The 13224-nt window shown below is 45.3% G+C and overlaps 1 protein-coding gene across 4 annotated transcripts in view; it reads left to right on the top strand.

Annotated features, from left to right (window-relative positions):
- The window catches only part of foxn3 (forkhead box N3), a 117117-nt gene that overhangs the window by 12327 nt on the left and 91566 nt on the right, over positions 1-13224 (top strand). Inside the window, exon 1 of one of the 4 annotated variants that reach the window (XM_042329818.1) lies at positions 130-308. The exons of 2 other annotated variants lie outside the window; for them this stretch is intronic. The gene's annotated coding sequence lies outside the window, so the exon portion shown is untranslated. Of the gene's footprint in view, positions 1-129; positions 309-2953; positions 3983-13224 lie in introns of those variants that run through there. One more of the 4 variants, XM_042329817.1, reaches the window with a different exon arrangement.

The following is a 13224-nucleotide window of genomic DNA, read 5'->3' as shown; positions in this document are numbered from 1 at the left end:
AAACAGCCAATAGCTTGTGAACATACCTTGTTGCCACGCCCCCTTATGAATAGGAAATAAGGAAAGGAATCTGAGGAAAAGGATGTGTGTGTGTGTGTGTGTGTGCGTGCGTGCATGTGTGGGTGGGTGGGTGTGTGGGCGTGCGGGCCTGAGTGAGTGTGTGTATGCAGGCACACGCTGGGAGGTTCAACCCATCAATGAAAACTCTTCAGACCATTCACTGCTCTCCTCCTCCGTCCCTCCCTGAGTGTGTGTTCATTCACAGTTGCTCCCCGGAGAGACACCACCCTGATTGTCTACGGAAACTGGTAGGCAGACCCTATTATTGACACACTTAAATGGAGATGCATATACACACACACACACACACACACACACACACACACACACACACACATACACACTCCTTACCTCCGTCTCATCTGAAGGACTCTGGAGGATCAAGTCAATTCCATCCCCAGTGCAGAGAGCATTGCAGAGCAGGCAGCCTATCATCAGTGTCATATTTCACCGGTAGTGCTTTCATTTGGGCTCTGTCACCTAGGAGACAGCTCCACCGAGGAGTGGATAAACAACTCTATTTTACCGCCTGCTCCTCCTCTATCTCACCCAACGCTGAGGGAAGCCGTGAGGGAGGGACTGAGTTAGGGTATATATGATCTCTTCCTGACTGATAAGAAGAATGGCCACATACATGCACGCAGGCACGCAGACACACACACACACACACACACACACACACACACACACACACACACACCTAACACGGCATCCATCACCATACCCACTCATGCCACTACATCCTCCCTCCCATTTCTAACCGTTCCCATCGCTCATTCCCTCCTGTTCCTAACCATTCCCATCTCCTCCATACATTCCTGGTGAGACACTCCAGTCTTAACATATCCCATTGTTTCATATCCGGGATGGGAGGTGCATTGATTCAGCGCTCCAGGAGGTGGTTTGGAAGACTAGTGTTTTATCCTGCCGTGCACTAGCTTCCCATCAGGCAGCGTTATTTATTCAGAAAGGAGAATATCTTGCTGTTGGCGTTGTCAAAGCAGCTCTCCCTTCTTTCCTTTTCATGTGCAAATCACCCTGCAACGATACGGTACAGACACATTCACAGCATTCATGACATACAGAATAGAACACACACCCAGACACTACAAAGCCCTGTGTCTCTGTGTCTTCAACATTCCTTTACAACATGTGGTTACACTGCCCTCCTCTCCTTCAATTGCTTTCTGTTTGAGACAGTAAACCTGATACTACACTCCCACACTCCTTTTTGTCTCCTTTCCTCTCCTCTCATCCCCTCCCCTCTCCCCTCCATTTTCCTGACCTCTCCTTTCCTCTCCCCTCCTCCATTTTCCTGACCTCTCCTTTCCTCTCCTCTCCTCCACTTTTCTGACCTCTCCTTTCCTTTCCTCTCCTCTCCTCCACTTTGCTGACCTCTCCTCTCATTTCCTCTCCTCTCCTCCACTTTCCTGATCTCTCCTTTCCTTTCCTCTCCTCTCCTCCACTTTCCTCTCCTCTCCTCCACTTTCCTGACCTCTCCTTTCCTCTCCTCTTCTCCACTTTCCTGACCTCTCATTTCCTCTCCTCTTCTCCACTTTCCTGACCTCTCCTTTCCTCTCCTCTACTTTCCTGACTTCTTCTTTCCTCTCCTCTCCTCCACTTTCCTGACCTCTCCTCTACTTTCCTGTCCTCTCCTCTCCTCCACTTTCCTCTCCTGTCCTCCACATTCCTGACCTCTCCTTTCCTCTCCTCTCCTCCCCTTTCCTGACCTCTCCTTTCCTCTCCTCCACTTTCCTGACCTCTCCTTTCCTCTCCTCTCCTCCACTTTCCTGACCTCTCCTTTCCTCTCCTCTCCTCCACTTTCCTGACCTCTCCTTTCCTCTCTTCTCCTCCTCCACTTTCCTGACCTCTCCTTTCCTCTCCTCTCCTCCCCTTTCCTGACCTCTCCTTTCCTCTCCTCCCCTTTCCTGACCTCTCCTTTCCTCTCCTCTCCTCCCCTTTCCTGACCTCTCCTTTCCTTTCCTCTCCTCCACTTTCCTGACCTCTCCTCTCCTTTCATCTCCTCTCCTTTCCTGACCTCTCCTTTCCTCTCCTCTCCTCCACTTTCCTGACCTCTCCTCTCCTTTCCTCTCCTCTCCTCCACTTTGCTGACCTCTCCTCTCCTTTCCTCTCCTCTCCTCCACTTTCCTGATCTCACCTTTCCTCTCCTCTCCTCCACTTTCCTGACCTCTCCTCTCCTTTCATCTCCTCTCCTTTCCTGACCTCTCCTTTCCTCTCCTCTCCTCCACTTTCCTGATCTCTCCTTTCCTCTCCTCTCCTCCACTTTCCTGACCTCTCCTCTCCTTTCATCTCCTCTCCTTTCCTGACCTCTCCTTTCCTCTCCTCTCCTCCACTTTCCTGACCTCTCCTCTCCTTTCCTCTCCTCCTGTAATACCTTTTTCATGTCACAGTGGAGTGTTCACTGCTCCTCTTGACCTTCTCTCAGCTCAATGAGCTCCTTCTGGAGAGGAGGGCTGGAGGTTAGGAGGCATTCTTCAAACAGACATAAGCCCAGTCTCCATTTTTCTGACCTCTCCTCTCCCCTCATCCTCTCCCCTCCACTTTCCTGACCTCTTCTTTCCTCTCCTCTCCTCCCCTTTCCTGACCTCTCCTTTCCTCTCCTCCACTTTCCTGACCTCTCCTTTCCTCTCCTCTCCTCCCCTTTCCTGACCTCTCCTTTCCTCTCCTCTCCTCCCCTTTCCTGACCTCTCCTTTCTTCTCCTCCACTTTCCTGACCTCTCCTCTCCTTTCCTCTCCTCCCCTTTCCTGACCTCTCCTTTCCTCTCCTCTCCTCTCCTCCCCTTTCCTGACCTCTTCTTTCCTCTCCTTTCCTCTCCTCTCCTTTACTTTCCTGACCTCTCCTTTCCTCTCCTCTCCTCTCCTTTCCTCTCCTCTCCTCCACTTTCCTGACCTCTCCTCTCCTTTCCTCTCCTCCTGTAATACCTTTTTAATGTCACAGTGGAGTGTTCACTGCTCCTCTTGACCTGCTCTCAGCTCAATGAGCTCCATCTGGAGAGGAGGGCTGGAGGTTAGGAAGCATTCTTCAAACAGACATAAGCCCAGTCTTGAGCACCCTTGATGGGCTAATCAGATGTCGGAGAGGGCCCTAGGAGTGGTTCTAGACATAAAAGAACCTGCCCAGCTCAGTACAGTATAGTGCAGTGACCTTGGCCCTGTTCAAATAGCTTCCTTTCTTCCTTCCTTCCTTGCCTCTTTCCCTCCTCAGTGATTATTTTTCAGAACTATTAGGACAGGGCCCAAAGCTATTTTGATCGGAAGGCGATACAGTAGGCTGGCCTTGTTCAGAGTATTGTGTCATTGAAGGACTAGACTAAATCCTAGTCTCATTGAGGGCTATTCTTCACTGTGGCTGAGTGGCCATTGTGCATAGCTACCGCCTTTCTTCCTTCCGTAGGTAATCGAGAGGCTATCCTGTCACGATGATTATACTATTCAGATGATCTGAGTGAGTCTGCAGAGTCTGAGATGATGGGTGGGAGGGACTGAAGAGGAACTAAAGGGTCTAGAGTGGTGACATGGCTTCCTTGTCAATCCTCTCTACTTATAATAACACGGGATATGTACACAGCGCTTTTCAAGGACCCACGGTCGCTGTTCAATTGCAGAAATGGCAAGACAAGAAATCAAAAAAATCAAAACAGCAAATCACCAGAATAAACAGGAGGAGGATGGAGTAGGGTTCACGGAAGGGAAAGGGTATGATATGTCAGTGGATGAGTGAGCGAGCAGGTGATGTGCGCGCGTGTGTGTGTGTGTGTGAAGATCTTTAGGTGGGACTGAAAGAAGGTGATGGACTCACGGATGACTGAAGGGAGGGAGTCCCAGAGCCTCGGCGCAACCCTGGAGAAGCTCTGGAGCTTGGACCTGGGATGACAAGGTGGCCTGCCGTGGTAGAACAGAGGTAGTGTGTGGGTTGGTAGGGGACAAGACGGTCTGAGAGGTAGGGGTGGACAAGGTGGTGAAGAGTTTTGTAATGCTAGAGGGAGGATTTTGTGGTCAAGTTTGTGCACCCGTGTATGTGTGTGTGTGTGTGTGTGTCTGCTCGGATTTCTCTCCTCATCTCTCTTTCTCTCTCTCTCTCTCTACACCCCTGTCTATCCCTCTATACCTCTCCTGTCTACCTCTGGGCCTGTACTGTCCACTGCTTCGTATTGCTCTGACTAGGCTGTCCTGTAGCTGGCGTGCTGAGGCTAATGTGATTTGAAATGTAATCATGTTTGCGAGGGAGCTGATTAGTGACTGAATGTTTTCGCAGGCTGCCGGTGACCCACACTGTCTGCCGGTCGTTGGCTGATGGATAAATTGTAATCTGACACAAAGATTAACCGCTGATAGGTGCTCTGTGATTTACAGTGGCTGTAACTGGATGCAGAGAGAGAGAGAGAGAGAGCTCTTCACTTATTACACACCGCTTGATGTAGGGTTAATTCATAGAAATAGAATGGGATTGCACCTTCAGTGACACACTGTCCAAATCAAATCAAACTGTGTCACATGTGCCGAATACAACAAATGTTATAAAACACACAAAGCGGTGAAAAAAAAAACGAAGGAAATAAAACGTCAGCAAATTAAGATTTGTACTACGCTTTATTCCAGAACACCTTTCCAAGATGTCCGCTATAGAGTCTATGGTTTCCATTCTATACTGATGAACGAAAAAGCTCTATCTAGTATCTCTATGTGTGATGGGAGGCCTATAAAGAATCCTGGCAGATCACCAGGCCAAGGTTACAGCTGAGGGGTAATGTAGAGTGAAGTCCCCTGAACATGGCTTAGTGCTGGCCCAGCAGTAATTTTGAACACACACACACACTTGTATGCACACACACATACACACACTAACTAACGATCAGGTGGAGGGATTTGCAGTTTTCCGGAGCGTGCGTATGACATTAACCTCTGTGGTGATTGGCTGTGTCAGCGAGAGGAGAGAAAGAGAGAGAGGAAGAGGGACAGGGAGAGAAAAGAGAGAGAGAGAGGAGAGAGAGTTTTATTTGTCTATGTACAGGATACACATGGTATACATCGTCTAAGGAAGTGCTTGCTTATTTTAGAGAGAGACAGGGTGCCTTGATAACTCAATACTGCTCTGATGCTGAAATGATCTCGCCTGCTGACTCTAAAAACCTCTTTTCTCCCCATCTTCTCTCTCCATCCCTCCCACCGTCCCACTCTCTCCTCAAGCTCTCCCTAACTCCCTGGACACCGACACAGAAATACAAACAAGATGCCTGTTCTGCAAGTTTATTTTTGTCCATTCTAAATTATTGTTGATGTTGCTGCTGAGTAATTCCAAGAGAGTGCTTCTCCTGGGGCCTGTGTCATTGCTTTTTGATTAGGTATTGAATGAATGCGCTTTCTAGTTTTCTACACAGAAGGAATATTATATGAAATGTGTTTGATGTGTGTGTGGGTGGGTATGTGTGTGTGTGTTTGCACTGTGTGTGTAGATACTGTAATTGCAGGTAGTTAGAGACCTGAGACAGCCAACAGCTGTCAGTCCTCACGGCTCTTCCTGTCTCGTCTCCAATCCTTGTTTATCCGGCACTAGGCGACAGCAGATGTGTGTGTGTGTGTTTGTGTGTGTCTGGGCAGAGGTGTCGGCGTAGAGTACACACACCTGTCCTCTTCTCCTCTCATCCCTCCTCTCCTACTCTGATTCACCAATCAGAGGATACGATGCACTGTAATTAAAGCCACAATGTCTAATCAATGCTGGGCTAACTCCTGGACTGTCACATCATTACACCATACGCATCATCACCTGGCGCCCTCCTCAAAATCAGCATCATCAACATGTGCCTCTGCCAACCCTCACACTCCAATCAAGATGTGCCACTAATCCCTATTCAGATATTGTTCCCCTGTCCTCGAGTGAACAGCGGGTGGTGAGAGCTGTGTGTGTACACACACACACAATCTCTCTCTCTCTCTCGCTCTCTCTCTCGCTCTACAGTGGGTCCCAGTGGACCCTTTACTTCAAACACACCCAGAGCGTCAAAGACAAAGCAGCTCACTCAGTATCACTGACTGGCTGTGCTCAAATGAAACACACAACCATGAATAAACAGACTGAATGGAAGGATCTTTCTCATTTGGAAGTTATAGGGCTGCTGGGTATTTAAGTAGCCTAGTGGTTAAGAACATTGGGCCAGTATCCCCGAGTTGACAAAGTAAAAAAATCTGCCGATGTGCCCTTGAGCAAGGCACTTAACCCTAATTCCTCCTGTTAGTCGATCTGGATAAGAGTGCCTGCTAATAGATTCAAATGTAAGTCCTTTGCTGTAAGTTTTGTGGTTGTGAATTGCCTATATCAGTGTCTTGCAGGTTGGCTGAATAGACTACAGTAGGCTATAAATTGTTTTGTACAACGTCCTGTTTTGAATCTATTGTGTTAGGAAGCAGTGTCTTAGGGTTACAGTCAGTGTCTTGGGGTTATAAATTGACTGTATGAGTAGACTACCGTAGATTAGGCTTTTGAATGGAGTGTTGTGTTAAAAGGACAGTGTCTCCAGTATGTTCCTATTCATTAGTGTATGTCTCTGGGATCTGTGTGTCCATGGATCCTCTCTAACCATGTTTACGTCCCCAGCCGACACTCTGCTACACAGCCTTATTCAATTTACCTTCCTCAGGGCACGCAGCAAGCCCTGTTTGTGTGTGAGTGAGTGTGTGAGTGAATGTGTGAGTAAGTGTGTGAGTGTGTTGTGAGGGTGTGTGTGTGTGCTTATGTGCAACAACATGTTTGATCACAAATCATTTTTTTCTCTGTGTGTGTGTGTGTGTGTGTGTGTGGGGGGGGTTATGCAACAAGGTGTTTTTCCATCATGTTGCCATTGTAAGCACTGACTAAAATTACTTGCTGTATTTCGAATGGTACTGTAATTCCATCCCGCAGAATACTGTAATGTACTGTTTATGAGGCTCCGAAAACCTTTTGACCACGAGTGGGTTCCTGGTATTATTATTTCTGACTCATTAACACATTTTGAGGTATTTTGAGGCTATATTTGTCGCACCCGTTAGGTGTGAATACTGTACCAATTTAACTGGGCCTGGTTTCCCAAAATGCATCTTAAGGCTAAGCTCATCGTTAGAACTTTTGTAGGCGCATCGTTAAATCTCTGAACTGTTTCCCAAAACCATCATTACTAAAGTTGTCCTTGTAGAACAGATAAGTGTATCGTTAGATTATTTTTTGCCCCTCCGCTTCACTTTAAACACAGAAGATCTCTGCTTAACACAGAATCAAGATGTTTATCTCGCTCTCTGTGACCGACGATAACTTCAGAATTAAGTTGGCTACAAATACAAAGTTGCCAATGTCTTTGCAATTGTTATAAACCGAGGATAAAAGTATGCTTCAAATGAAAACTGAGAAGACTGTAGATAAATAGTCCTAAGGTATAGGCTACATGCCTGTATATTTCAATCATATTAAAATAATTTCATGTTTATTCAATTGACTTCTATTTAGCCAATTGTAGGCTACTGTCTGTCATTTCTGCCTCAATATATTCCATGATGTGTAACATGTGCACAATGATGTGGCAAATCTTGATTGAGAGCATTTTTATAGAGTAATTATAGGTTAATGCTTCTAAGCATTAGAATAAGCCTGCCTCAACATTTGCGGCCGTAGGTGATATCTCTCAGGAAGTTGATCCGTCATCAGTATTATGGAATAATTCTAATGTTAAGGTAATATTTGAATGGGGAAAGCTGATCTGAGAGCAACGCTGCGTTTCTTTTGATCCTATCAGTATCGACACCTGCTTCAATAGTGCACTTGGCGAACGTTCTTTCGGCTTGGTGTTTTAGGAAAAGCATGCTACATCTCCGGTTGTCGTAGGAACGATGCATCGTTAAAACACTCGTAAGCCTAAGTTCCATCGCTATTGGGAAATTGGGCCCTGGTATGTGGTAGGAGTGCCCCATCAATTTAAAATGTATAGAGGACAGATTGGAGTGGCAGCAAGTCTTAAACCTTTATTGGTTGAGCATTTTGCCATGTCCTTTTGGTCTGTTTGGCCTTGTTGTCACTGACAGTTTGGAAGTCTTTGCTAAGGCCTCGAGAAGTGCAAGTGATCTAAAACAACAAATACTCATTGATATGCTGTAATGTGTAAACACATTATCTTCCAACCAACCCGCTTGCACCAATCCCATGTAATTACAGTTAAATACTGTGAAATAAAAACCACATCTCCCCACAATGAATTGAATGAATCATCCATTCATTCATTACAATTACAGTATTTACTTTAAAAAAAAAAAATCTACATTATTATACTGTGTTTCATTAGACAGTACTTGCTTTGATACTGTATTTAGATTACAGTAGTTGTACCGCAATATACAGTAACTTAATTACCACCAGCTGCCTGTAAGTTACTGTTAAACTCACGGCAACCCTTTTACAGTGTAGCTCTGTCTATGAATTTGAAAGTGGTTGCCTTTCTCAAGCCCCATCCCTCAGCGTTTTATCAAAACAGTGGTGGGGTGTGGCTTTGTTATTGTTTGAACTGCTGATTGCCCCTTTAACTAAATCCTCTCATGCCTGGATAGTTCTCACTATTAGCGTAGCGAAAGCTGGGCACTGGCATTTACGCATGGATGACGAGTGTGTGAAAATGTGAGTAATTGTGCTTTGGTGAGAGAGAGAGTGTGTGTGTGTGTCTGTGAATGTGAACAAGTGTGTGTGTGAGTGTGTGTGTGTGTGCATATGTATGAGCAAGAAAGTGTGTGCGTCTGTATGAGCATGTGTGTGTGTGTGTGGGTGAGCATGTGTGTGTCTGCATCAGCATGTGTTTCTGTGTGTGTGTGTATATCTGTGTGCATGTTGTTTGTGTGCACACACATGCGTGTCTGTATGAGGTTGTAACAGTAAAGACCGGCAGCCTTTCCCATCTCATCGTAGTCAGTGACCTTCTGTTAAATGTTACAGCTGCTCCAAGTGTGCCCAAGTCCTATCCATGTTTCCATCCCATAACAACCACATCACTGTCCCCGTACCGCTATCATTCATGTCCCTCTACTCCCCATTGTGAGACAACACGTTCTGTCACAAATTACACCCTATTACACCTACTGTAATATAACTAAGGTGTATATACAGTGCCTTGCGAAAGTATTCGGCCCCCTTGAACTTTGCGACCTTTTGCCACATTTCAGGCTTCAAACATAAAGATATAAAACTATTTTTTTTGTGAAGAATCAACAACAAATGGGACACAATCATGAAGTGGAATGACATTTATTGGATATTTCAAACTTTTTTAACAAAAACTGAAAAATTGGGCGTGCAAAATTATTCAGCCCCTTTACTTTCAGTGCAGCAAACTCTCTCCAGAAGTTCAGTGAGGATCTCTGAATGATCCAATGTTGACCTAAATGACTAATGATGATAAATACAATCCACCTGTGTGTAATCAAGTCTCCGTATAAATGCACCTGCACTGTGATAGTCTCAGAGGTCCGTTAAAAGCGCAGAGAGCATCATGAAGAACAAGGAACACACCAGGCAGGTCCGAGATACTGTTGTGAAGAAGTTTAAAGCCGGATTTGGATACAAAAAGATTTCCCAAGCTTTAAACATCCCAAGGAGCACTGTGCAAGCGATAATATTGAAATGGAAGGAGTATCAGACCACTGCAAATCTACCAAGACCTGGCCGTCCCTCTAAACTTTCAGCTCATACAAGGAGAAGACTGATCAGAGATGCAGCCAAGAGGCCCATGATCACTCTGGATGAACTGCAGAGATCTACAGCTGAGGTGGGAGACAATCAGTCGTATATTGCACAAATCTGGCCTTTATGGAAGAGTGGCAAGAAGAAAGACATTTCTTAAAGATATCCATAAAAAGTGTTGTTTAAAGTTTGCCACAAGCCACCTGGGAGACACACCAAACATGTGGAAGAAGGTGCTCTGGTCAGATGAAGGGAAGATGGTTAAAATTGATGGGAAGATGGATGGAGCCAAATACAGGACCATTCTGGAAGAAAACCTGATGGAGTCTGCAAAAGACCTGAGACTGGGACGGAGATTTGTCTTCCAACAAGACAATGATCCAAAACATAAAGCAAAATCTACAATGGAATGGTTCAAAAATAAACATATCCAGGTGTTAGAATGGCCAAGACAAAGTCCAGACCTGAATCCAATCGAGAATCTGCGGAAAGAACTGAAAACTGCTGTTCACAAATGCTCTCCATCCAACCTCACTGAGCTCGAGCTGTTTTGCAAGGAGGAATGGGAAAAAATTTCAGTCTCTCAATGTGCAAAACTGATAGAGACATACCCCAAGCGACTTACAGCTGTAATCGCAGCAAAAGGTGGCGCTACAAAGTATTAACTTAAGGGGGCTGAATAATTTTGCACGCCCAATTTTTCAGTTTTTGATTTGTTAAAAAAGTTTGAAATATCCAATAAATGTCGTTTCACTTCATGATTGTGTCCCACTTGTTGTTGATTCTTCACAAAAAAATACAGTTTTATATCTTTATGTTTGAAGCCTGAAATGTGGCAAAAGGTCGCAAAGTTCAAGGGGGCCGAATACTTTCGCAAGGCACTGTATATGGTAAATACGGTAATGCAAACAGTACAATACTGTAAAATTGACTTTATTATGCTTTATTATGCTACCGTAATCAGAATGAATGAATGAATGGATGGATGAATGAATGAATTTAATTGAGGAGAGGGGTTTATATTTCACAGTATCTTACTGTAATTACAATGGATTGGTGCAAGTAGGTTGGCTGATAGCAGAACAGCATATTCATTAATATTTGGTGTTTTATATCACTTAACAAAGGCTTCCAAACTGGCATCAACCAGGGCGAAACAGACCAAGAGGACATGGCAAGATGCTCAACCATTTAAAAATGTCTGCCAATCCAATCTGTCCCATATACAATTTAAATTGATGGGGCACTGTAAACACATAGGAGTTAAATTAACGGGTGCAACAAATATAGCCTCTTACAAGGTAAGCCTCAAAATATGTTAATGCACCAGAAACAACAATATAACTAGTGGTCAAAAGGATTTTTGGCACTCAGACTGTGGGATGGAATTACAGTACTATTTTGAAATACAGCAATTATTTCCCTGCCCACAACATTGCACCATAATATACAGTATATTGCCGTAAAACATTTTTGAGTATTTCAATGTCGATAATACCCAAAATTACTCTATAAATTAAAGTTGGCCGTTACAGTTTTTGTAGTGCACTACTTTTGCCCAGAGCCTGGTCAAAAGTATTGTACAATAAAGTGAAAAGCGTGCCATTTGGGACACAGCCTACATGTTCGGGTCTGTGTTATTGGAGATATGTACCACTCTGCTGGGCTGTAGGGAGACGTAGGGATCTACATCTGGTCTGAAGAGATGGACATATGGTTGTATAACTGGAGTGGGCTGGAAGTAAAGCGAAAGAACAAGTACATTTTCACCTTTGATCTTACGGAAGTTGGGAGGAAAGGGGGAGGGAGAGAGAGAGAAAGAGAGGAAGGGAATCAAAACAGCTAATATACTGGCAGCGTAAAGGAAATGTGAAGTCTCTACCATTCAAGACTACTAATACAACACACACACACACATACACAGACACGCACAGGCAAAGGAGAGAAGGGAGAGAGAGAATGCGTAAAAAAGAGAGCAATGAGTGCATTTATCCAGACAACTGTGGTTAAATGATATAGTTAAGGCATTGGCTGTAGTATACAGACAGCGATCTGACAATGTGTGTGTGTGTGTGTGTGTGTGTGTGTATGTGTGCGATGAAGACGAATGCCTGCGGTCCCGTGGGGTTCATGGGTGATGGAATTAACACGGCTTGTCACTCGCTGCCCAGCCGCCTCCCGTTGCCCTGGCAACAGACACCTTGGTGTTCCAGAGTAACCATGGTGACACAGTTGCAGAGAGAGGAAGAGAGAGAGGGAGAGGGAAAGAAAGAGAGAGGGACAGCTGACGAGAGATTCAGAGACAGAGAAAGAGAGAAAGGAAGACAGAGAAAGAGAGGGGGGGCAGCGGGAGAGAGATACAGAGACACCAAGAGAGAGAGAAAGGAATAGGCTGCCTGTTGTTAGAGGCACTAATACAGCCAGTGAGGAGGGGGGGGAGAGAGAAGGGAGAGGTAGAGTATAGATTAAGGGTAGTGGGGATTTAAATACTGAATCACAAGCAGCAACACAACACAGATCATTTAATGATCCCTGTTTGAGTGGGGTGTGTGTGTGTGCCCCTCTCCGTGTGCTAGCTGGTTGATGCTAACCCTGTTGGTCAACTCCTGTAAACTTTTCAACAACGTTACGCTGCAGGCGTGATTTTATTAGAGAGAGAGAGAGAGAGAGAGAGAGAGAGAGAGAGAGAGAGAGGGAGAGGAGGAAAAAGGAGAGCCGGAGAGAGAGAGTGAGAGGGAGAGAGAGAGGGAGAGAGGGAGAGAAAAGCGAGAGAACTAAGGAAAGGCAAAGAGAGCGAGACATGGAAAAAGAGTGAAAGCGAAAGATAAATTCTGTGTTGAAAGCAATATTGTTGATGAATGAGAAAGATGCATGAGCCTCCAGGCGAGATGTTTCTGAACAGTTAGAGACAGTAGTGGGAGGGTCCAACTGGGCAGTTTGTTTAACAACCACTTAATTCCCTCACTGGAGCTGGGATCCATGCTATCTATCTATATGTGAGTGTGTGCTTGCCTGTCCACATGCAAGCACAGGCAGATCGCTCAAGAGAAATTGGACGTCTATCCATGTCCTGAGGACGTCGGGACCGTACGTACATATCCCAACCAGAAGCCACGGATTACAGGCAACATCCGTACTAAGCTCAAGGCTAGAGCTGCCGCTTTCAAGGAGCGGGACACTAATCCAGATGCTTATATGAAATCATTCTATGCCCTCAGACGAACCATCAGACAGGCAAAGCGGCAATACAAGACCAAGAGTGAATCCTACACACCAGCTCTGATGCTCGTCGGATGTGGCAGGGCTTGCAAACTGTAACAGATTACAAAGAGAAAGCCAGTTGCGAGCAGTCCAATGATATGAGCCTACCAGATAAGCTAAATAACCTTCTATGCTCGCTTCGAGGCTGGCAACACTGAACCATGCATGAGAACACCAGCTGTTCCGGA

This window comes from Oncorhynchus tshawytscha, linkage group LG11 (assembly GCF_018296145.1).
Source record: "Oncorhynchus tshawytscha isolate Ot180627B linkage group LG11, Otsh_v2.0, whole genome shotgun sequence".
Classification (NCBI taxonomy): Eukaryota; Metazoa; Chordata; class Actinopteri; order Salmoniformes; family Salmonidae; genus Oncorhynchus; species Oncorhynchus tshawytscha.
Note: the sequence above shows the minus strand (reverse complement) of the source record. Positions and strands in the feature narration are given on the sequence as shown.